We start from the raw sequence: 26,355 nt of genomic DNA, 5'->3' as shown, positions 1-26,355 counted from the left end.
GCGCCTGCAGACACACACACATTCCAGTTCCTGAGCCAGCTCTGAATCTGGGGACTTTTGGACCTCCTCATGAAGTCCTAATATATAGGGATGGTAATAACATTTATTTTTATATTAATTTTTCATACTCCATGCATCACAAAGGGCAGTAGTAGTCAGTTTCTATTGTCACTTTGTTCCACATGCAGATTTTAAGTCTTGTTTATTGCAGTCGGAACCAGTCTCCTCTCACGGCACTCTCTGTGTCTCTTGCTGCATAGCATTTTCCAGCTTGGAGAGTGGTGACTTTTGTAAATATCTTCACCTTTGTCTGATCCATGGTCATATCTCATGCATAGCAGGAAGACAGTCAGTATCTGGTTGGATCAGTGAGTGGTTGTATCTGGGCTGTCAGACTCTGGCTAGGGACTGTTCACCTGGAGATAGTGGCCATCCATGGATCTCTGCAAAGTCTTACTATAACCAGAATCTGTTGTTCTTCATATTTTACTGAGCAGCTATTGTTCATTAAGCTAAGGGGAAGAAAAAGAAAATAGTGTTTTATGACCCTTGTATTTATGTCTGTGATAAATAATTTTTGAATGAACACATGACTCAAAACTGGGAGACTTTTTTTCACCTCCTATCCCAGCACAGCTGTGTCTCCTCAGTTGTTTACTGCAAGTGTACCTAGCCAAGACTGTACACAGATGTCTGTGGATGTCAGTGAGCAGACATTATTTTTGTTTGACTTATAGCAGTGCCCCTACTGCTGATTTTTCTAGATTTTTTGTGTTTGTTTACTTCCCCAACAGCTAAAGCTTTCTGGGGGACAGAGTTTATGACTTAACAATGTTTTTACCTCATCTTCTACATAAGCGATCACGTGTAGGCTAAATTGAATAGGGGGGCCAGGTAAGTGTGTTCTTACAGCCTCTGATTTAAAAGATGTTGGGCAGTTCTAGCAATGGGAACTGAAACTCAGATAACCAACCTGAGAGGCTGAGGAGGGAAGCACAAAGATTGCTGTTTTATTGTGTTAGACATACACTTCTTGCTAAACACGTTCACATTAGACATTCTGATGAGATGTGTTTCTCTGATGCTAATAGAGCTACGTGTTCTAAGTGTCCAACAGTCTTGTAAACAGACCTTTATGTGTGAATAGGTGAAAACATTATTGCCATGATCTCATGGATAGAGAGGAACTTAGAATTGGAGTCTGGTTAGGAAGGTAGCATTGGAAACTTAGATGGTAAACAGATACCTGGAGCATGTGTGGGTGTTGTAATATGCTACCTTCTCATTTCTAAAGCTTAAGAGAGGGCAAGGACCAAAATAGTAAACAAATCCTAATACAGTCAGATTAGGATAATATTGGCAGATTAACAATGAGTCATTTAGACACAACCTGTTCTCAGGTTCAATGTTTTCAAGTCACAGAATTTTTTATTTCCTATTGACTTTGGATGGTATAGATAACTAAGATGAAAGGGCGTATTACTAGGGAAAACTTTATTATCATTGACCTTTTAAAATTCTCTGTAGAACAAAAGATATTTCATGAGATAAATTCAGTCATTTCTCTCAACAGAGGACATAGGCATGTAAACTGAACTGGTTAGGAGGTGAGCAGACTGCAGTACATTTGAAATTACCTGAACTCATCAGAAAGCTTTCTGGCCCTGGCCCCCTCCCCCTCCCTCTTTTCTTTTTTTTATTCCTTTTTCATTTTTAGAAACATTTTACTAGGCAGTTATTTATCTTGGTTTGATCATTATTGGTCTATAATTAATACCCTGAGTTATGATTTGCTATGGTTTTGTGGGGCTTTTTTTGTATTGACTAACATAAGGAATTTTAATTTAGTCGTACTACTTTAAGAATTGGAATAGGCCCTGACCGGTTGGCTCAGCGGTAGAGCGTCGGCCTGGCGTGCAGGAGTCCCGGGTTCAATTCCCAGCCAGGGCACACAGGAGAAGCGCCCATCTGCTTCTCCACCCCTCCCCCTCTCCTCCCCCCCTCCTTCCTCTCTGTCTCTCTCTTCCCCTCCCGCAGCCGAGGCTCCATTGGAGCAAAGATGGCCCGGGCGCTGGGGATGGCTCTGTGGCCTCTGCCTCAGGCGCTAGAATGGCTCTGGATGCAACAGAGCGACGCCCCAGAGGGGCAGAACATCGCCCCCTGGTGGGCATGCCGGGTAGATCCCGGTTGGGCGCATGCAGGAGTCTGTCTGACTGCCTCCCCATTTCTAGCTTCGGAAAAATGAAAAGAAAAAAAAAAGAATTGGAATAAGATTGGGAGACAGCATGAGTACATGGGTGCTACTGTTGAGGACCTTATTTGAAACCTGAATGAGTAAGGATAGGTACCTGTTTGATGGGATTTTTAAGGGAGGTGTCCTTAAAGATCAATGGAGTCCTTAAAGATCAGTAGTTTGTTTGTTTCTTCTTTACTTGTTCATTTTTGTCAATAGATACTTGAGTGTCTATATGCTCTTCATCTTGTAATTCTTTTTGTCAGAGACTGGTAATAATCCTTCAACTCATTATCTCAAGCCTGAAATCTTAAGAGCTTCACTGTCCAATACAAAAGCTGCTATTTAAATTAACATTTAAGTAAAACATTCAGTGCCTTAGTCACACTAGCCACATTTCAAGTGCTCAGTCAGGTGGTCTGTGTGGCTGGAGGCTGCCATGTCAGAAGGCGTCCGTCTATAGAACATACCCATCACTGCAGGGAGTTCAGCCAGGCACATCTCAGCATCCCATCTACTTCATCATCCAGCACCTACATCTCAAGTTTGTTCCCTTAAAAAATTCTCTCCTGTCTTATTTTAGGTCTTCATCTTCTGTCATCCGAATTCAGACTCTAGTATTACCAGGGCTCTGAATCTTTCCCTGTCATATTCTGTCTCCAGTGCAGCTACGCCTTCCCTTGTGCTCTCTTGATACCATGTGTATACCTTTACCACACTAAATGCTAACCCTTTATTTATGACTTTTTTCTGGTGGACCAAGAGGTTTTGAGGGGTGCAGGATTGAACTTTGATTTTCCAGGGTAGGGCCACACACAGTGCCAAACACATTAGCACAATAAAATACATGTTTATTGAGCAAATAGAGCAATGAATGGGAGGGCGGAGAACGCTGAACCAGATTGAATTTTGAAGGCAAAAGACAATTTGGATGCATGGAAACTAGAATAAGAGAGGGCATTCATGTGTGGGGAGCATCATGGTGCAAGCCTATTGGTAGGAGATTACATGGCAGGTCTACTTCTAGACCATAGCCACAGAGCAGCACTGTCAGCACCAGTCAAGGCTTAGCCATGGGGTAGATAAACAGAATTTGAATTCTGGTGTTGCATGTAAATCTGTTTCCCTGTGCTTGCTAACGTACTGGGTTTCACAGTTGGTAACCTTGACCTGTAACTTCAGAGGAATTTAAGATAACTTTGCTCTCTAAAATTAGGCAGCATACTCACAAAATCTGGTTAATTCAAGACCTTTATGGTTATAGTTTATAACTATAAATTACCTAAATTTATGACTTATTTTATACATGTTATCACAGTAGGAAAGAAAAATGCATGTGTGCATATTCAAAAGGAGGCCATTTAACACTAATTAAAAAGAGTGACTAGGACCAGACAGACCTGTCCTGACCCTGCCTCTTCCAAGCTGTGTTATCCTGGGTAACTCACCTTCCAGTCTTCAATTTCCTAATTTATAAATGGAGATATAACCCGCCCTGTGAAGATTAGGTTAAATATGTTTCACATATTAGCACTATGCTTAATCCTGAGATAGCTAATAACAAAATAATAGTACATAGCCTTTCGCAAAATGGAAAAACTGATAATGATGTTTCCCTAAGGAAGAGTTGACACATTTTACGAAACAAGCGAGTAACATCCAGAAAACACAGACAGCTATCAATAGATGTAACCATCTCTAAAGTGAAGTGTATAATGTTGCTATCAAAACTGTGCAAATAGATGATCTGGGAGAAGTAAAATTCAGCCTGGATAATCTAAAAACCCAAGGTCAGTTCTCAGATTTGAAAGTAAGGCGATCACTCATGCAAATTCCATAGGAAAAATCTCACTTTTTTCTTTATTCCCTATAATCAAGAGCCTGCTCTACAGCTGCTCCTAAGGAAGGGGGAGAAAATTATATGCTGCTTTTAATTTTAGATAAGTAAACTAGTGGGACGTGCATACATACCTTAGAGTATCATTGAATGATCTGGGTTTTTTCCATACTTTCAAAAAGACATTGACAGTCTTGACTATGTAAGTTCTCATTATCTAAAGGCCTGCATGTAATCCATGCATGTCCAGAGACTTCTCTCTGGTAGATTGAAAACTGCTTTACTTCTCTCTGGAAATTGTATACTTTTCCCTTCCTCTGCCTGGCTGGCTGGTCTTTTCCTAGCTTCACTCCTCCCCATCTTGCTTGATCTCCTCTGAAGCTATTTGATATATACCCAGCCCACTTCTGGTGCCATGTTTTCAGAGGCAGATTAAGGTCGGTAGAAGCCCCGGGCATAGAAGAAAATATTGGGCCCCTTAAAAAGAGAGAGAGATAGTCTGACCAGGTGGTGGCACAGTGGATGGAGCGTCAGACTGGGATGTGGAGGACTCAGGTTCGAGACCCCTAGGTCGCCAGCTTGAGTGTGGGCTCATCTGGTTTGAGCAAAGCTCACCAGCTTAGACCCAAGGTCGCTGGCTCAAGCAAGGGATTACTTGGTCTACTGAAGGCCCATGGTCAAGGCACATATGAGAAAACAATCAATAAACAACTAAGGTGTCGCAGGGAAAAACTGATAATTGATGCTTCTCATCTCTCTGCGTTCCTGTCTGTCTCTATCTATCCCTCTCTCTGACTCTCTCTATGTGTCTGTAAAAAAAAAAAAGAGAGAGAGAGAGATAGGGAAAATCAAAATACATGTTAACCATATTTTTAAATAAATAAAAAATACTATGTATTATTAATGTTAAAATTGCACATATGAAACCAAACTTGGTGTCATTAGAAGAAAGTGTAAAGTTGGGGTTTTGTGGGGCCCTTCAGAAGTCGAGGTCGAGGGCGCCTGCCCTGTGTGCCCACTGTTAAATCCACCTCCGCATGTTTTGTTTTTGAGCATCTACTTCATTATATTATAATTAATCAGATTCAGGAGACTGTGAGTTCTTTGATGAGCATGCATTTCTTTATTTGTTTTTGTGTTTGCAGTGTTTAAAGTGGGGGCTGACTTATACAGGTGCTTGGTAAAGTTGTGTTAAATGAAATAAATGCTTAGTCACTAATTTTTCTTGTGTGTGTTCTTATAAGTAAACCGTAGCTCTCTTTGGGGAGGAAACTATATTGTACTTTTAGGTACCTCACAAGTCTAGCATGTGGCAAGCAAAGTCAGATTGCTCTAGGCTTGCAGTCAATATCAGTTATCCACAAAACACTTTATAGGGTCAGTTCTCTAGGAGCTCTATCTTTGTTACTATTTTATCCCCATATACTATTAAAATTTGTATATAGTGATTACCAAGATTTTCATTGAATTTAATATTTTTGTGTGAAATTAATACAAATGCACATATCTGATAGAGTTTTTGTGTGAAGGATCAGTATTCAGTTCATTGTGGGCAGTTACAAAACTTAAAATGTATGTGTTGTTGTTGGGTAAATGAATCGAGAATTTCAGCTGAGTAAATGCAGTATATTTGGCTTTTTATTTTTCTGCCTATTGGCTATTATTTACTGTGATTCCTTGAAGTTAATTTCAGAGCTTTAATCAAAAAAGAAATATTTCTGTGATTCAGGCTCCCTTGATGAAATTGTTGAAATGTGAAATTAGAATTTAAGACTTTCCTGAATACTTGAATGCATCTTGCTGGCCAGTATTTAACTTTTTTTTCCTTTTTAGTTTTAATTTTGATTGCTGTTACTACTGTTACCTGAGCCAAAGTGGTGATGCTGTCTGAGGGAAATCTCTGCAACTCCTAAGTCAACACTGACACGGTAAGAGTGTGTGCCTTTACCCTTATGCTATTTACTATCTATAATGATACCGTTTAGAATTTTAATTTGAAATAAAATAGGATTTAATATTTCAAAATATTAATATATTTTAATATATAAATATTAAGAGATAGTATTTTAGAGCTTTAGATCCTAATCAACAGTAAGAATTTGAAAGAAAATTTGATATATTCATTTCATATTAATTTTTATGTGAACAATGAAGATGCTATATAGTTTATGTCATTTTCCTCCCTATATATTTTGCTCATTTACTTTTCATTATTTGAGGTTTAACCAGTTCTTTATTATCTGAACCGTGTTAATAATGAATGGGTATGAGAAATCAAGATGATAAAACTTAAGCCTAGTCAGTTTTTACTACAGCTTAACTCTGACCTGAAGTGGTGGTGATTCTAACAGTGGCTAATATGAGGGTTGGAATTATTTAAGGATTTAAATTATCTATATTACTCTATCATTGAGGTATAATTCAAGAGTAGTGAAACATAGCTGACTCACAAGACAAGTTATTCCTTTGAGTTTTACTTTCCTCATGTATAAAATGCTATCATTTGTCTTGCAAGTTTTATCATTGTAAAGTACCAGAGTGAGAGGAGGATGGGGAGAGATAAAAGAGGGTTGGGGACGTAAATGGTAATGAAAGGAGACTTGATTTGGGGTGGTGATCGCACAGAATGTACACATGATGTATTATGAAATTGAACACCTGAATCCTATATAATTTTATTAACCAGTGTCACCCCAGTGAATTTTTTAAAAATTGAATGAGATGATATATTGGAATTATCCTGTTTTCCCCTTTTTTAGAATGGTAGAAGGAGAATAACAAAAGTCTTTGTTTTGAGATGGGTGTTAAGAGAGAACATACTACTATTAATATTCTTTGAAGGAAAGGTTGCTGGAAGACTTGATTTCTAATCCTATCTCACCCTGACCTTGGGTATATCATTACAGTACATTAATTTAATGTTGGAAAAGTGAACTTAATTATCATACTTTTACTTTGCAGATAATTCTTCAGTAATATATCTATATTCTTTGCAGTGGAATTAGCAAGAAATCAGTATCAGATAACTGGGAAATCTCAACATATTTTGAAATTAAATATAATATTCTGAAAATCCCATGAGTCAAAGAAGAAGTCTCAAGAGAAATTAGAAAATATGTTGACTTGAATGAAAATGAAAATTCAACATTAAAATTTATGGGATATACCTAAAGAGGTACTTCAGGGCAAAGTTTATTGTACTAAAGGATTATATTAGAAAACAGAAGTTTTAAAAAAATAATTTAAACATTCACCTTAAGAAAGAAGACAAAGAACAAATTTACACTCAGAACAAACAGGAAGAAAATAATAAAAAGCAGAAATCATTAAAATAGAAAACAGGAAAACAATAGAAAAAAAATTAAGTCAAAAGCTGATTCTTTGATGAGATCCATAAAATAGATATATCTATAGTTACACTCATCAGGAAAGAGGAGAGAGAGAGAGGGCAGAAATTTTTAATATTAGAAAAGAGGGACATTAATATAGACCCTATAGGTATTAAAAGGAAGGTAAGGGAATATTATAACAAATTCCATCAAAGACACAGCTACTACCTTACTACTCAACTAAAATTGAATTTGTAGTTAAAAACCCTCCCCAGAAGGAAGTTCCAAGTCTGATGAACTCATTGGTGAATTCTAACAAACTAATAAGGAAAAATAAAATACCAAATACCAATTATATACAAACTCTTCAGAAAATAAGAGGAAGGGAACACTATTTTATGAAGCCAGTATCACTCTGATACAAAAGACAAAAATATTTCTCAACAAAATATTAGCAGATTGAATATAGTTTATATAAAAAGGATAGTACATTCCAGCAATGCAGGATTGGTTCCTCATTCAAAAATCAGTCAATATAGTTCACAACATCAACAAACAATCAAATTTTCAAAACCCATATGATCATCTCAATAGAGGTATAAAAAACATTTAATAGTATTTATCATCCACTCATAATAAAAACACAGAAAAATAAGATTAGAATGGAGCAGGCACTTCCTCAACTTGATAAAAGGTATTTATGAAAATATTATGGCTAATGTAATTATTGGTGAAAGAATAAATGTTTTTGTTTAACTTTAGGAACAGGGAATGATGGTCACTCACCACTCCTATTCAGAATTTTCCTAGTTAATGCAGTAAAGCAAGAAAAAGAAATAAAAGTCATATAGATAAGAAAAATCAAATTCAGAATTCTCATAGCAAAGGACCTGAGAAATGTAGATGTTAGCCTTCTAGTGTCTGTGATGTTTGGGATAGGAGGAGATGAGAATGTTGAATGCCAGTAGACAATATCTATATTTTTATTTGTGTGGTTATGATCTGAAAATTAACATTTATATCACTTATGGTTTTAAGTTACTGTTTAAAGTTAAAAATGAGCATAATCTGTTAGGAGTTTTATTTCAGCATTTTCTTTCTACTAATATATACTAAAAGCTGTGTGTAGGCCCTGGACAGTTGGCTCAGTGGTAAAGCATCAGCCCGGCCTGTGGATGTCCTGAGTTCGATTCCTGGCTAGGGCACTTAGGAGAAGCGCCCATCTGCTTCTCCACCCCTTCCCCTCTCCTTTCTCTCTATCTCTCTCTTCCCCTCCTAAAGCCAAGGCTCCATTGGAGCAAAGTTGGCCTAGGCACTGAGAATGGCTTCATGGCCTTTGCCTCAGGTGCTAGAATGGCTCTGGTTGCAAAGGAGCAACACCCTAGATGGGCAGTGCATCGCCCCCTAGTGAGCTTGCTGGGTGGATCCCGATTGGATGCATGCGGGAGTCTATCTCTCTGCCTCCCTGCTTCTCACTTCAGGAAAATACAAAAAAAAAAAAAAAAAAAAAGCTGTGTGTAGTACTTAAAAGTTATAACTTTATTGACTAGCTCTTTTTTTAATATAAAGAAAAAGCCTATCTGAAATAATGTCAAGATGTCCTCTTAAATCCTAAGACGGCAAACAAAATTGTTAAATTTATTATAACTATCATTTGGCTCTGTATGAGTGTAAATTGTTTTGTTTGCTTCCTGTCTATATCTTTAAATTCATTGATGTGGTTTTTTTTCTTTTTTTTTAATTGATGTGTTTTATATAATAATATAAGCCACATAATATGCTTATTGATTTCTGTTAAATAATTTCCATATACTTGTTTTATTTTTATGATGGTTGGCAGTGTAGAACTGGGGAAATCCCCTCCCCTCCCCTCCCCTCCCCTCCCCTCCCCTCCCCTCCCTTCCTTTCTTCTCTTTCTCTTTCTCTTCCTTTCTTTCTCTTCCTTTCCTTTCCTTTTCTTTCCTTTTCTTTTCTTTTCTTTTCTTTTCTTTTCTTTTCTTTTCTTTTTTCTTTTCTTTTCTTTTCTTTTCTTTTCTTTTCTTTTCTTTTCTTTTCTTTTCTTTCTTTCTTTCTTTCTTTCTTTCTTTCTTTCTTTCTTTCTTTCTTTCTTTTTCTTTTCTTTCCTTTCTTTCTTTCTCTCTCTCTCCTCTTTAAAAATGAATAAAATCTAAAAAAGGTTATAATTTAAAAAATGAAAGAAAAAAAGAATTCTTTCCTTTCTGATGTGAACTCTTAGGATTTACTCTCAATAACTTCCTTATGTATCATACAATAGTGTTAACTGTAGTCAGGTTGTACATTATTACATACCTAGTACTTACTTATTTTATAATAGGAAGTTTGTACCTTTTGGAGGATCTTAATCTTGATGAGCTGCTGAAAACTTTAAAAACAATATTCAGAGCATCTAGTAGACTAAGGATACTCAAATCGTGATGCTTATACAGTATCTTCATTGTAGAAACATTAAAAGACTGATTTCTGAGAGAATTGGTTTTGAATTGGATTGGAAAAACTATTCCAATGGTGTTTTTCACAGAAATAAAACAAAAAATCCTAAAATTTTCACAGAAATAAAACAAAAAATCCTAAAATTTGTATGGAATCACAAGACTTCAAATAACCAAAGCACTCCGGGGGACCAACAATATTACAAAACTGTAATAACCAAAAAAGTATGGTACTAGAATAAAAACAGACACAAGGATCAATGGAAAAGAGTAGAGAGTCCATAAATAGACCCACACTTATATGATCAAAACAACCAAGCACACACAGTGGGGAAAGGATAGTCTCTTCAATAAATAGTTTTGGGAAAACTGGACAGCCTCATGCAAAAGAATGAAAATAGACTGTCTTATACTACACAAAAATCAACTTAGAATGGGTTGAAGACTTAGAATGGAAGACCTTAGTCATTGAACTCCAAGAAGGAAACTTAGGTGGTAAGCTTCTTGACATCGGTCTTGGAGATAAAATTTTGATTCTGAAATCAAAGCAAAGGCAACAAAAGCAAAAATAAACAAGGGGAACTACATCAAATTAAAAGCTTCTGCATGGCAAAGGAAATGATCAACAAAATGAAAATGCAGCCTATTCAATGGGAGAATATATTTTCAAATCATACATCTGATAAAGAGTTAATATCCAAAATAATACAAAGAACTCATACAGCTCAATAGCAAAAAAACCCAGTCTGCTTAAAAAAATGGGTGGAGGATCTGAATAGACATTTTTTTTTCCAAAGAAGACATACAGTTGGTCAATAGGTACATGAAAGGATAGGCTCAATATCACCGATCATCAGGACAACACAAACCAAAACCGCAATGAGATACCATCATACCTGTCATAATGACTATTATCAAAAAGTCAGAACTTAACAAGTTTTGACATAGATGTGGGAAAAAAGGAATGCTTGTGCACTGTTTTTGGAAATGGAAAATTATGTAGTCTCTGGAAAACAGTATGGAGTTTCCTCAGAAAACTAAAGATAACACTACTACTGTATGATCCAGCAGTTCCACTTTTTGTTATCTGAAGAAAATGAAAACACAAATTTGAGATGATACTTGAACTCCCATTGCAGCGTTATTTTCAATACCCAATATATGAAAACAACCTAAGTGCCATAGATGAATGAATAGATAAAGAAGATACTGTGTATCTACAATGGGATATTATTTAGCCCCAAAAAGAATGAAATTCCACCATTTGTAGCAACATGGATGGATCTTGAATGCATTATGCTAAGTGAAATATGTAGAAAAGAACAAATACTGATCTCATTTGCGTACTTTTAAAAACAACAACAACCAAGTTCATAGATAAAGAGAACAGATTGGTAGTTGCCAGAGGTGTGGATAAAGGGTGGGAAAAATTGGAAAAGGGGGTCAAAATGTACAAATTTCAGTTATCAAGTAATTAAGTCCTAGGGATACAATCTACGGCATGATATGACTATAGTTAATACTGGATTGCATTTTTGAAAGTTGTGAAGAGAGTACATCTTAAGGTTCTCATCAAAAGAAAAAATATTGTTCTAGTCGATGGCTACCTTGGTTAGAGCATCGGTTCTTGGTGAGGGCACATACAGGAACAAACAGATCAGTGTTTCTGTTTCTCTCTTTTTTTTTTAAATTTTTTTTATTTATTTATTCATTTTTTAGAGAGGAGAGGGAGAGACAGAGAAAGAGAGAGAGAGGAGAGACAGAGAGAGAGAAAGGGGGGAGGAGCTGGAAGCATCAACTCCCATATGTGCCTTGACCAGGGTTTCGAACCGGCGACCTCAGCATTTCCAGGTCGACACTTTATCCACTGCTCCACCACAGGTCAGGCCTGTTACTCTTTTTCTTTCTCTCTCTCCCTCCCCCCTTTCCTCCCTCTCTGACATCAATAAATACATTTTTTTAAAAAGAAATATTTTTATAATTATGAATTGTGACATGTTATCTAGACTTATTGTGGTTATCATTTCACAGTGCAGTTGACCCTGAAACAATGTGGATTTGAACTGCCTGCGTCCACTCACACATAGAAACACACATCCAAGGGGCAAATGCATTTTCCATCTGAAGTTGGGAATCCAGATATTCAGGAAGCCAACTTAAGTTATATGTGGATATTTGACTATGGGGATAGTTCGTGCCTTTACTCCTTTGTTGTTCAGGGATCAACTGTATGTACAAATACTGAATTATTAATGTTATGCACCTGAAACTAATATACTATTATATGTTAATTATACCCTAAAATAAAAAACGCACAAAACAAAAAAACAAAGACTTTGACATCTGACTGAACTGGTTTTGAATTTAAGGTTTTACACTTATTAATTAATGTCATTTTGGATGACTTATTTTTTGAGCTCTGATTTCTTTTGTTAAATGAAGGTAATACTGATCTATAAAGTTGTAGTGGGATGTAAATGACATAATGTATATAAAATGCATATGTTTGTAAAATGTTCTCATTTATCATCTTTACCAGTGTACTAATATTAGCTTTATGCTTTTGTTTGTTGGTGATTTTCTATAGAGTTACCTAGAAACTCTGACTGATCTTCCTTGCTGTAGACATGATTTATTGTTGCAGTATGTTCAGAAGAATGGAGCTGACAGGATGCCAGTCTTGATGATTTGAGATCAAGTACATAAATTGCAAATTTGAGATCTTTTACTATCTCCTACTCCTCTTTCTGCTTTCATGGCTCAAACAATTGGGAATAGTTAACAAAAATAAGCATTTCATTTATCTTAACTTTCATGGACACACTGCTATTTTGACTTTATTTGATTTTGTTTTGTTCATTCATATGAAATTGACAAAAATGGCTATTTTTGACCAACAGACGGGGTACTTTTATATGTTTTGGCTTTATATTTCAGAGTACAATGAACAGTGGTTTCTTCAGGGCCAATCATTTAATTTTGTAGCTTATTATTTGTTGTTTCCTCCAGAAACTGAAATTTATTTTCAATGTATTTTGGATTTTCCTTGTTAAGTTGTTGGGTGAAGGTCCTTATCCAGTAATTGATGCAAAAGAGTAAGACAGGCATGATTGATTAAATCTTTGGCCATTGGTGATTAAGCTCAATCTCCAGGGCTCTCTTCTCCCCTGAGGTGGGGGTGTGTGGAACCGAACAGTCCAACCCCCTCATCACATGGATGGTTTGCCTGGCACCATTACCCATCCTTGGGGACCTTCCAAAAGTCACCTTGTTAATATACTTACGGTATGTGAGATAGAAGATTGTTATAAATATCAAAATTATATGTACTTTCTTATTGATCAGTGTCACCCTGTTAAATTTAATTTTCTGTAAAAAATTTATTTAAATTATCGCTAATTATGATTTCAAGTTTGGATGAAGAAATTCCAAGGGTCTCAGGAGCTCTGAGTCAAAAACAGGGATGAAGATCAAGTATATATTTCCTATTATAAGTCACAATATTGTAGTAATATAGATGGAATCATACAGCATATACATATTTTTGGTCTGGCTTTCATTCAGTGTAATTACCTTGAAATTCATGCATGTTTTTGCATGTATGTCATTCCATGTATAGTTCAGTTAATTTATCCATTCACCTGCTAATGGATTTTTGGATTATTTTGGCTATTACAAATAAAGCTGTATGAAAATGCATGTGCAAGTCATTATGGGGGCAAATGCTTTTATTCATTTTGCATAAATACCTAGGAGTAGGATGGCTAGATCCACTGGATAAAATGTGTGTTTAACTTTTGAAGAAATTGCCAAACTGTTTTCCAAAGTGATTAGGTTATTTTACATTCTCTTCAACAAGGTATGAGGGTTCTGGGTTCTCCAGGTCCTTACTAACATTAGGCATGGTTAGTCTTTTGAAATTTAGCCATTCTTTTGGGTATGTAGTGGTACGTACATTGTGGTGTGTGTTTGCATCTCTTTAATGACTAATGGTGTTAAACATCTTTCAGGTGCTTATTTGCCATTTGTATTCTTCCATGAAGTATCTATTCAAGCCTTTTGTTCCTATTTTTAATTGGATGGCTTGTTTTTGTATCCAGTTTTATTTTAAATTTTTAAATTTTTCAATTACCTTAACATTCAATATTGTATTAGTTTCAGGTGTTCAGCATAGTGGTTAAACACTTATATAGTTTATGAGGTGATCCCCGATAAGTCTAGTACCTACTTGGCACCATACAGTTATTACAGTATTGTTGACTATATTCCCTAGGCTCTACTTTACGTCCCTGTGACTGTTTTGTAACTAACAATGTACTTCTTAATTCTTTCACCTTTTTCACCTAGCCCTTTAACCCCCTCCCATCTAACCATCTCAGTTCTCTATACCTATGAGTTTGTTTCTGTTTTATTCTGTTTTTAGATTCCACATACAAGTGAAACCATATGGTATTAGCTTTTCTCTGTCTGATTTATTTCACTTAGCATAATACCCTCTAGGTCCATTCATGTTACTGCAAATGATAACATTTTGTTCTTTTTTATGACCAAGTAATATTCCATTGTATATATGTACCACAATTTCTTTATATGTTCATCTATCAATAGACACTGAGTTTGCTTCCATATCTTGGCTGTTGTAAATAATGCTGCTTTGGACATACGCATGTATTTTTATGAATTTGTGTTTTGGATTTCTTCAGATAAATACACAAAATAGAACTACTGAATCATTTGGTAGTTCTATTTTTAATTTTTTGAGGAACCCCTCCCTATGGTTTTTCATAGAGGCTTCAAAAATTTGCAGTCCCACTAATAGTGCACAATGTTCCATTTTCTCCACATCCATTCCAGTACTTCTTCTTTGTTAATGTATTAATGATAGCCATTTTGGTAATTAGTAACATACTGTATCTTTTCATATGTCTGTTGGCCATCTGTATGTCTTCTTTGGAGAAATGTCTATTCAGGTCCTCTGCCCACTTTTTTTTTAATCAAGTGAGAGGCAGGAAGGCGAAGAGACAGACTATCATATGCACCCAACCGGGATCCACCTGGCAACCCCCATCTGGGGCTAATGTTCTGCCCATCTGGGACTGCTGCTTCAATGCTCAGCAACTGAGCTATTTTAGTGCCTGAGGTGAGACCATGGAGCCATCCTCAGTGCCCTGGGCCAACTTGCTCATTAGAGCCATGGCTGCCAAAGCGGAAGGGAGGGAGAAAAGGAGAAGCAGATGGTTGCTTCTCCTGTGTGCCCTGACCAGGAATCGAACCTGGGACTTCCACACGCTGGGCTGACCCTCTGCTGCTGAGCCAACCAGCCAGGGCCCTCTGCCTGTTTTTAAATTGGATATATATATATTTTTATGTTGAAGTGTATGAGTTCTTCATATATTTTGGGTATTAACCTTTTATCAGATGTTTCATTAGTGATTATCTTCTTCCATTCAGTAGATTGCCTTTTTATTTTACTGAAGGTTTCCTTTGCTATGCAAAAACTATTTAGTTTGATATAATTCCATTTGTTCATTTTTTCTTTTGTTTCCCTTGCTCAAAGAGACATAACCAAGAAAATATATATTAAGAACAATGTCATATTCCTGATGAGCAAAAATCCAAAATTTCTAAGAGAAATTCTAGGATTTTTTATATAGTTTTGGAACTTAAATTTAAGTCTTTAATCTATTTTGAATTTATTCTTGTGTATAGTGTAAGAAGGTAGTCTAGTTTCATTTTTTTTGCATGTATCTGTCCAGTTTTCCCAGCACCATTTATTGAGAAGACTGTCTTCAACCCATTTTATATTCTTTCCTCCTTTGTCATAGCCTAATTGACCATATATATGTAGGTTTATTTCTGGGCTCTCTGTTCTGTTCCATTGATCTCTATGTCTATTTTTATGCCAGTGCCATGCTTTCTTGATTATTATAGTCTTATAGTATGGTATCAGATAGTGTGATACTGCCAGTTTTGTTTTCTTTCTCAAGATTGCTTTGGCTATTCAGAGTCTTTTGTGGTTTCATATAAATTTTAGGGTTATTTGTTTTAGTTCTGTGAAAAATGCCATTGGTATTTTGATAGGATTTGCATTTTCTCATAGATTGCTTTGAATAGTGTGGACATTTTAATGTTAATTTTTCAATTATTCCATGAACACAGTATATGCTTCTATTTATTTGTATCTTCAATTTTTTTGTGTCTGATAATTTTTCGAGTATAGGTCTTTTGCCTCCTTAAATTTGTATTTTATATTCTGATGTAATTATAAATGGGATTGTTTTCTTAATTTCTCTTTCTGATAATGCATTATTAGTGTATAAAAATGCAACCAATTTCTGAATATTAATTTTGTGTCCTGCAATTTTAATATATTCATTTATTCTCATAGCTTTTTGGTGGAATTGTTAAGATCCTCTTTATATAGTATCATGTAATCTTCAAATAATGACAGTTTTACTTTGTATCCCAGGAATAAATCATATGTCATCATATGTGCGATCTCTTTAATATATTGCTAAATTCAGTTTGCTAATATTTTGTTGAGGAATTTTGCATCTGTGTTCATTGGGAATATTGGCTTATTATTTTCTTTTTTGTGATGCCTTTCTCTGGTTTTGGAATCAGGATAGTCGCAGCTTCATAACATGAACTTGGGAGCCTGCACTTTTCTTCCGTTTTTTTTTTGTTTGTTTGTTTGTTTTTTTGGAATAGGTTGAGAAGAATAGATGTTAATTTCTTCTTGAACGTTTGGTAAAATTTGCTTGTGAAGCCAACTGGTCAAGGACTTATTTGTTGGGAGTTTTTGATTATTGATTCAGTTTTGTTAGTTGTTATCTGTTTATATTTTCAGATTTGGGGGGATTTTTGGCAAGAGATAGAGAAGAAGAGAGAGGGACAGACAGGCAGGCAGGGAGAGAGATGAGAAGCATTAACTTGTGGTTGTGGCACTTTAGTTGTTGCTTGATTGCTTTCTCATATGTGCCTTGACTGGGGGGGGAGGGGCTCAAGCGACCCCTTGCTCAAGCCAGCAACGTTGGGTTCAAGCCAGTGACCTATGGGCTAAATCCAGCAACCATCGGGGTCATGTCTCTCCCACGCTCAAGCCAGTGACCCTGTACTCAAGCTGGATAAGCTCGTACTTAGGCCAGCGACTTTGGAGTTCTGAACCTGGGTTTTTGGTGTCCCACGTCGATGATCTGTCCCCTATGCCACCACCTGTTCAAGCAGATTTTCTGTTTTCTGATTTAGTTTTAAAAGTCTGTATGGTTCTAGAAATTTATTTATTTCTTCTAGGTTGTCCAGTTTGTTGGCATGTATTTGTATTAATTTAAGACTTTTTATTTCTGCTCTGATCTTTATTATTTCCTTCTACTCACTTTGGACTTTGTTTGTTGTTATTTTTATACATTTTTTTTTCTAGGTATAAGGTTAGAATATTTGAGATTTTTTTTTTGGTTTATTTTTTTGTTTTGTTTTTTATTTTTTTGTGTGTTTTGTTTTGTTTTTTTGAGGTAGGCCTGTATTGCTATGAATTTCCCCTTTTGGACTATTTTGGCTGTATCTCACAGATTTTGTCATGTTTTTTAGTTTTTCCCTGATTTTGTTGTTAACCCAAATATGGTTTACTAGCATGTTATTTAGCCTCTTCCATGTGTTTGTATCTTTTTTTAGTTTTATACCATTGTGATTGAAGAAGATACTTGATGGATTTGAATCTTGTTAAATTTATTGAGACTTTCTGTGTTCAAACATATGGTCTATCCTAGACAGTGTTTCATTTGCACTTGAAAAGAATGTATATTCTGCTTTGGAATGAAATTTTCTAAAAATATCAATTAAATTTATCTGGTCTAATGTGTCATTTAAGGCCACTGTTCCTGTTGATTTTCTATTTGGATCTATCCATTGATTTTAATGGTGTGTTAAAGTACCCTACTATTACTGTATTACTGTCATTCTCTCCCTTTATGCCCATCAATATTTGCTTTATTAATGTAGGTGCTCCTATGTTGGGTTCATAAATGTTTACAAATACTATAGCCTCTTGTTTAATTCCTTTATCATTATGAATGTCCTTTTTTTGTCTCTTGTTATAGCCTTTGTTTTAAAGTCTGTTTTATCTGATATAAGTATTGCTTACTTCAGCTTTGTGTGTTTGTTTCCATTTGCATAACATTTTCTTCCCTCCCTTTACTTTTAGCTTGTGTATGTCTTTTGATCTAAAGTGGGTCTTTTGTAGGCAGCTTAGGTTCGAGTCTTATTTTCTTATCCATTCAGCCACCCTGTGTCTTTTGATTGGAACATCTAATCATTACATTTATAGTAATATTAATAGCTATGTAGTTCTTGCCATTTTATTATTCATTTTTTTGTTCTGATTTTTCTTACTTAGTCCCTTTACATTTCTTGTAATATTGGTTTAGTAGGATGAACTTACTGGGCAATTTTTTTTTTTAGAGAAAGAGACGGAGACAGACAGGAAGGGAGAGAGATGATAAGCATCAGCTTGTAGTTGTAGCACTTTAGTTGTTCATTGACTGCTTCTCATATGTGTCTTGACTAAGGGGCTCTGGCTGAGCCAGTGACCCCTTGCTCAAGCCAGCTACCTTGGGCTTCAAGCCAGCGACCTTTGGGCTCAAGCCAGCAACCATGGGATCATGTTGATGATTCCACTGGTGAGCCTGCACTCAAGTGTACGTCCCAGGTCAATGCTCTATCCACTGTGCTACCACCAATCAGGCTTAGTATTTTCTCATCTAGGATATTTTATTGAGCTTTGAGAGTTCTTTCATATTCTTTTTTTTTTTTTTTTTTTTTTTTTTAGAAAACTTAATTTATTGACATTCATCAATAAGAGTGCTTAAGTTTCAGGTAAACATTTCTGCAGTGTTTGAACTGTTGATTATGTTGAGTACCCATTACTCAAAGTCAAATCTTTTTCCATCACCATGTATTTGTCTCTCTTTACTCACCTCACCCTCAACCCCCTCCCCTAGTAACCAGCTCACTTTTATCTATGTCTATGAGTTTCAGTTTTATATCCCACCTATGTGTGAAATCATATCGTTCTTAGCTTTTTATGATTTATTTCACTCAGTATAATAGTCTGAAGCTTATAAAAAATACTAGATTTATCATTTATACTTTATTAAAGATATGATTTATACTTTATTTTATTAGCAACTTTTTCCCCTTTTACCCCAGAATGATACTTTTGGGCGTGTTGTAGAATTATTTTGTTTTTATTTTTGACACTTTTTCCAACTTCCTCCCATAAACTTAGTTTCTTTTTGACATCCTCTTCACTCTTTTCCTACCCTTTCTCCCTCTGTATGTCTGCATATTTGGCTTGTATTCTCTTTTATTAGAGCCAGGTTCTCAGCTAGCTGTATCTGAGTAAATACCTTTTAGGTGAATGATCCATAATTAGTGAATGTGTTTGTTGGCTGTAGGCTTGTCAGTGCATTGTTTCTTGAGTCTGGAGATCTGCCATTTCATTTCTGATCACTATTGACTTGGCTTATCTGAAGCACCATGGAAGCAGTCTAGGCATGGCTTGAATTACCCCAGGGTCCTTATCAGAGAACAGAGCAGGGGTTCAGAATCATTGGTGAAAACCTTGCAGACAAAACTTACCTATATCTCCTTTTTAATTAGATGGTTTGTTCGTTCTTTTTTTTTTTTTTTTTCCCCAAAGTCAGAGAGAGAAACAGATAGGGACTAGGGACAGACAGACAGGAAGGGAAAGAGATGAGAAACATCAATTCTTCGTTGTGGCACCTTAGTTCATTGATCGCTTTCTCATATGTGCCTTGACTGGGAGGCCACAGCAGACCAAGTGACCCCTTGCTCGAGCCAGCAACCTTGAGCTCTAGCTGGTAAGCCTTGCTCAAACCAAATGAGTCCTCACTCAAGCTGGCGACCTTGGGGTCTTGAACCCAGGTCCTCTGCATCCCAGTCCAACGCTCTATCCACTGCGCCACCACCTGGTCAGGCAGTTCATTTTTTATTTAATTGTGTTGCACTTACTATGTGTAATTCTCACTTTTTGGAATTTGTTGACCTTTTGTATTGCCTAATTCATGGCCATGTTTAAACAGGTTTCCATGTAATTTTGAAATGAATACATTCTCCCATTGTACAAATTTTAAAATATTATCAGTTAAACCTTGCTAATTGTAAAGTTCAGATCTTGATTTTTTTTCTTATTTCTGAGATAAGAATGTTGGGTCTTCTACAAAAAAAGATTAACGTTCTCAGTATCAAATGTGTCTTTGCCTTCATTTATTAAGTTGCTTTTTACTTGAGTTTCTATTGTGTCATATTAACATTGCTTTACCTGTTCTTTTTTTGTTGTTAGTATTAGCCTAGTATATATTTAGATTTTTTGTTTTTATTTTCAGCCTTCCTGGTTGTTTTGTTTTAGATGTGCTTTTGAATATTTAGCTGTTGTTTTCTTTTTAACTGAGTTTGTATGGGTAAGAACAATGACCCTGAGTCTAGTGTGCCTGGTTTTGACTTCAGACTCTTCAAAAAACTTGTTATAATATGTTGGTCAAGTTTACTTAACCCTTGGTGCCTTAGTTTTTTCCCTGTAGAATGGAAATATTAATAGTTTTTATCTCATTCTTTAATAATTAAATAATTTATGTGAAACACCTAAGTGTTTTGCATATTATATAAATCTTAGCTATTATATTAATAGGTAAGTTCATCCATAAACATTTATTGTAATTATATTGTATGTTCACTATTACTGCCTTTATTTTAAAAAAATAAACGTTTTTTCCCTTTGCTATTAGTTTTTTCTTCTGTAATGGTTTGCTATTGATATATCTAGTATTTTCTAGTTGTTTGCACTAAATTAAAACAAAAATTATACAGGTAATTCCTGTGTATATTCTTTGTTAAAAACTTGAAACACATTGGAGAGTAAAGTACCCTTTGACTCTCATATCTACCCATCATCCACAGAGGTAACCATTGTTATGAATTTGGGATGTTTCTTCCCAATTTTTTTTTTTTGTGTGTGTGTATGCACATGTATGCACACATACACACAGGAAATATGTAGTAATTTTGCACAAAGAGTATACTGTAACTCTGAAATTTGCTTTTTACGCATCGCTGTTTTTGGAGATCACTTCATATATATTTAGCTTGTTGACTTTGTTGTTGTTTATATTTATTGATTTTTAGAGAGAGGAGAGAGAGAAAGGGTGGAGGGGAGGAACAGGAAGCATCAAGTCATAGTAGTTGTTCCTTATATGTGCCTTGACCAGCAAGTCTGAGGTTTCAGGCTAATGACCTGAACATTCCATTCCAGGTTGATGCTTTATCAACTGCACCAACACAGGTCAGCAATATTTAGCTCGTTGCTTTTTTTTTTTTTTTTTTTTTGTATTTTTCTGAAGCTAGAAACGGGGAGAGACAGACAGACTCCCGCATGCGCCCGACCGGGATCCACCCGGCACGCCCACCAGGGGGTGACGCTCTGCCCACCAGGAGGCGATGCTCTGCCCCTCCGGGGCGTCGCTCTGTTGTGACCAGAGCCACTCTAGCACCTGGGGCAGAGGCCAAGGAGCCATCCCCAGCGCCCAGGCCATCTTTGCTCCAATGGAGCCTCGGCTGCGGGAGGGGAAGAGAAAGACAAAGAGGAAGGAGAGGGGGAGGGGTGGAGAAGCAGATGGGCGCTTCTCCTGTGTGCCCTGGCCGGGAATCGAACCCAGGACTTCTGCACGCCAGGCCGACGCTCTACCACTGAGCCAACCAGCCAGGGCCAGCTCGTTGCTTTTAACAGCTGCTTTTCTGCTGTTGGTAGTCATGTCCAGTTTTTCACCCTGATGAAAAGTACTGCAGTGAACATTCTTGTACATGAATCCTTATGCATGTTTGTCTCAGATTGAAAGTGGAAATATTAGATCAGGGATATGTTATTCTTAGTTTTATTAGATATTACCCTTCGGAAGGGCAATTTGATGGTATTTACATGTCCATCAAACAACTCTACTAATTCCTTATCTTTCCAACACTTGATAGAATCACACTTAAATTTTTGCTAGTTTGGTAAGGGGAAAATTGTCTTTTTATTCCATTATCCTGTTGCTAGGAAGATGGGGCAACTTCTTATCTCTTGGTTGGTACCTGTACACTGATGGCCATGTCCTCTCTGTCATATGTTTGACTTTTACTTCCTTTAATCTGATCCTATTGCCTTTTAACTTTGGAGATTATCTGTCATTTATATTCCTCTAGTATTGTTGTTGGTATTTTTTTTTCTTAATTGATACATTTATTAAAAATAAAGACTAATGGTCCTGTGCTTAAATGTTCTTGTGGTTGTGTGCTGGCTTCCATAAAACATAACTACTAATCATAAGGAGCTCTTCGACAAATATACTCCAGACAGAAGTAAAAAGGTCAACAGAAATGACTGACAAGACAGGGCCACTGCAGACATAGTCTCTTATAGAATTAATACTTGCTAGAAAATTGAATTTGACATTATTTACAATTATATCAACATTCATGGAGGCTGAAATCACAGACATAAGGGTGTACTATGACCCCAAAATGTCATACTTCCCAAATAGTTTTCTGTTTTAGCTATGAAGGTCAGTTACCACAACCAAACTTGTTCTGAACAAGTAGAAGTTTTATGTCCAATCAAAGAGTATTCTACATCCTTCTGGGCCTATTCATTTGCAGAGGAGAAACTGGAACCAAGTTCTTCATATCATGTGTTCACATGTGATGTCCAATCTTTGTATGCTGTCCAATTTCTTTAGGATAAAAAGAGTGACTCGCAGCGGGGCCACATAGATGAGGAAGTTCTGTTTGGAGGAGATCACATCCTCGCACATCTTCCATTTCATTTCCTCCGGGTCCAGCTTTGGCGAGGCCCTCAATACGGAACATCGTGGCACTGTCCCACCGTGTTCCACCTGCCGCACTGTTGTCAGTATTTTAAATACAGATTTATTTTTGTCATTATGGGGGTGGGATTTAAAACTTAAAGATAAGCTTCTCTTTATTCTCTTAGACTTGTTTCTTGTTTTTCAATCCTCCAGTACAAATTACATACTTTGGCCATGATTTTCTGTAAATGAGCTAATATCACACATACTTATTATACCGTAGTTCTTATCAATGTTTCATTTTAATTGAAAAATATGCTTACCATTGCTAGGGCCTGAAAAAACCAATAAATTAATTATCATTCCAAGTCAAAGGAAAAGGAGATGGTCCCTTTCTCTTGGCCCAGAGATCATGTTAAAAGTGTAGTTTTCTTCACCTTAACCACACACAGCAGCATGTCCCTAAATCTTCTTAGAGACTGAGTATGTACTCAAAGTCTTATATGCACAGCTCCTGGCAGATATCAAATGGAAATTTAGTTTACCAGGTGTCAAGCTGAATCTTGGTGAGTAGAATGCTTCCCTGGGCTAGCCTGGGAAGGACACTCACATGTGGGATTCTACAGTGGGTAACCCAAAACCAGTCATGATACAAAAGTCATATATATCAAAGTACAGAACAGAGTAAGATTGAGAGGTCTGAAGCTTATGCACACAGCAACAAGGCAGGCTCAGGATTTGGGGGACCAGACAAAACCACTCTTTAATAAAATAGTAAAATATCTTTCATAAGCAGAACTTTAGAAATGTAGATCAATTTATTCCTTTTTAGTCAGAGTCGACCACTCATGGCAGATGGTCAAGGGTTAGGCAGTTTAATATTGGGAGGGACAGGACCTGAAGATGGCAGTGGAGTAGGCAGACACACAGACTCCCAGCTCACACCACCGAACTGGATTATAAACTAATTTATGAACAATCAGTGTGAAAAACCAAATCTGGACTACAAGAACAGCTTTCAAAAATCAAGAAGCAAAGAAGAAGCCACAACAAACCGGTAGGGAGCGCCTGAATCTCCCCTGCTTACAGGAATGTGGGTGTGTGTGAGGCTGGACTCTCAATTCCAAGGAAAAGAGCAGTAAATACTGCTCACAGCCACTTACCTGGCGACCAGGGAACAAGTTGTGTTGAAAGGGCCTGCTTGTCTTCCAAAAAGAGGAGAAAAGACAGATGGTGAGGGGGAGAGGAATATGGGTGATGACATAAAAAGCTGACTCATTCAGTGCTGGAGGTGGCCATAACTGGGGGAGGGGCTGATCCTTCCACGAAGCAAAATACAAAAGTACTTCCAGGTCACAGAGATACAGACATCTCTCCAGCTCCAATCAGCGCAACAAGACACAGCTGAAAACAAGAAGTGGGGAGGAGGGGCAATAACTCAGGTCTCCTTGGAGATCTGAGATACACCTCCCCCTACTGAAGCTGAGAAAGCAACCCCCCCACAGAGAGATTAACTGGCAGAAGAGGACTTCAGAGCCTCAGGTCACACCCACCGCATTCCTGAATACAGTTTCAAATAAGCCCCCTGCTGAGATCAGCAAACAAGACAATCACCTGTTAAGAAAACAAACAAATCAAGACTTCAAAGCTGCCCAAATCCTAAAGTGGATTACAAATAATAGCTGATGCCAACGCAAGAAGACTTAGAAACAACACAAGTAAAAACTAGAGGCAGACAACACCAAGCCTAGACTCAACCAGCTCTACAAAGAAAACACCCTGGGTAGGCACAATGAGAAGACAAAGAAGTGCAATCCAAATGAAACCACAAGAGAGACCTTCAGGAGATGAACTGAGTGATATGGAAATAATCAAACTTCCGGATGTGGAGTTTAAAATAATGATTGTAAGGATGCTTAGGGATCTTAGAACAACAATGGTTGGTCATCACGAACACCTAAATAAAGAAATAGCAAGTATAAAAAAGGATATTGCAATATTAAAGACGAATCAGTCGGAGATGACAAATACAATATCAGAAATGAAGACCACAATGGAAGGAATTAAAAACAGGATGGATACAGCTGAGGATCAAATCAGTGAGTTGGAAGACAACTGGAATGAAGGCATGAAAGCAGAGAAGAAAAAAGAAAAGAGACTCAAAAAGTCTGAGGAAACTCTTAGAGAGCTCTGTGACAACATAAAGAGAAATAACATCCGCATCATAGGGGTTCCTGAAGAAGAAGAGAAAGAACAAGGGATAGAAGCTTTGTTCAATCATATCATAGCTGAAAACTTCTCTAAATTAATGCAGGAGAAACTCTCACAAATTCAAGAAACACAGAGAACTCCACTAAAAAGAAACCCAAAGAAACCTACACCAAAACACATCATAATTAAAATATCAAAGCTAAATGATAAAGAGAAAATATTAAAAGCTGTGAGAGAAAAAAAGGCTATCACCTACAAAAGAGCCCCCATAAGGATGACATCAGACTTCTCAACAGAAACACTTGAAGCCAGAAGGGAATGGCAAGAAATATTCAAAGTAATGCAAAACAAGAACCTATAACCAAGACTACTTTATCCAGCAAGGCTATCATTTAAAATTGAAGGAGAAATAAAGTTTCCCAGACAAAAAAAAAACTCAAGGAATTCATTACAACCAAGCCAATGCTGCAGGAAATGTTAAGGGGCATGGTGTAAACAGATCAAAGTGGGAAAAGAATATAGCAAAAGAGGAATACAGCTTTAAAGAATAAAATGGCAATAAACAACTACATGTCAATAATAACCCTAAATGTAAATGGCTTAAATGATCCAATGAAAAGACACAGGGTAGCTGCATGGATAAGAAAACAGGACCCGTACATATGCTATCTACAAGAGACACACCTTAAAACAAAAGATGCACATATGTTGAAGGTAAAAGGATGGAAAAAAACATTTCATGCAAATGGAAATGAAAAAAAAGCTCGGGTAGCAATACTTATATCAGACAAAATGGACTTTAAAACAAAGAATATAGTAAGAGATAAAGAAGGCCACTACATAATGATAAAGGGAGCAATTCAACAGGAAGATATAACTATTATAAATATCTATGCACCTAATATAGGAGCACCGAAATATATAAAGACTTTGATGGATATAAAGAGCGAGATCAACAGCAACACTATAATAGTAGGGGATTTCAATACCCCACTAACATCACTAGATAGATCCTCAAGAAAGAAAATTAACAAAGAAACAGCAGACTTAAAGGACACACTAGATCAACTTGATTTAATAGATATCTACAGAACCTTTCACCCTAAAGCAGCAGAATATACATTCTTTTCAAGTGCTCATGGTACATTCTCTAGGATAGACCACATGTTAGGGCAGAAAAGAGGTCTCAACAAATTTAAGAAGATTGAAATCATATCAAATACTTTCTCTGATCACAATGGCATGAAACTAGAAATCAACCACAACAGAAAAGCTCAAAAATTCTCAAACACATGGAAACTAAATAGCAGGTTGTTAAATAACGAATGGATTAAGAATGAGATCAAAGAAGAAATAAAAAAATTCCTAGAAACGAATGATAACGAGCATACAACAACTCAAAATTTATGGGACACAGCAAAAGCAGTACTGAGAGGGA

The 26,355-nt window shown here is 36.5% G+C and overlaps 1 protein-coding gene and 1 pseudogene across 9 annotated transcripts in view; one reads left to right on the top strand and one right to left on the bottom strand.

Annotated features, from left to right (window-relative positions):
* WASF3 (WASP family member 3) overlaps positions 1-26,355 on the top strand; it is a 193,169-nt gene that overhangs the window by 81,328 nt on the left and 85,486 nt on the right. For 8 of the 9 annotated variants that reach the window (XM_066369236.1, XM_066369229.1, XM_066369231.1 and 5 more), the window contains one exon: positions 5,904-5,998. The exons of the other annotated variant lie outside the window; for it this stretch is intronic. The gene's annotated coding sequence lies outside the window, so the exon portion shown is untranslated. The remainder of the gene's footprint in view (positions 1-5,903; positions 5,999-26,355) is intronic. 9 annotated transcript variants of the gene reach the window in all.
* Positions 22,581-22,767, bottom strand: LOC136391652 (mitochondrial import receptor subunit TOM5 homolog; annotated as a pseudogene).

This window comes from Saccopteryx leptura, chromosome 2 (genome assembly GCF_036850995.1).
Source record: "Saccopteryx leptura isolate mSacLep1 chromosome 2, mSacLep1_pri_phased_curated, whole genome shotgun sequence".
NCBI lineage: Eukaryota > Metazoa > Chordata > Mammalia > Chiroptera > Emballonuridae > Saccopteryx > Saccopteryx leptura.
This window is presented reverse-complemented; position numbering and strand designations above follow the sequence as displayed.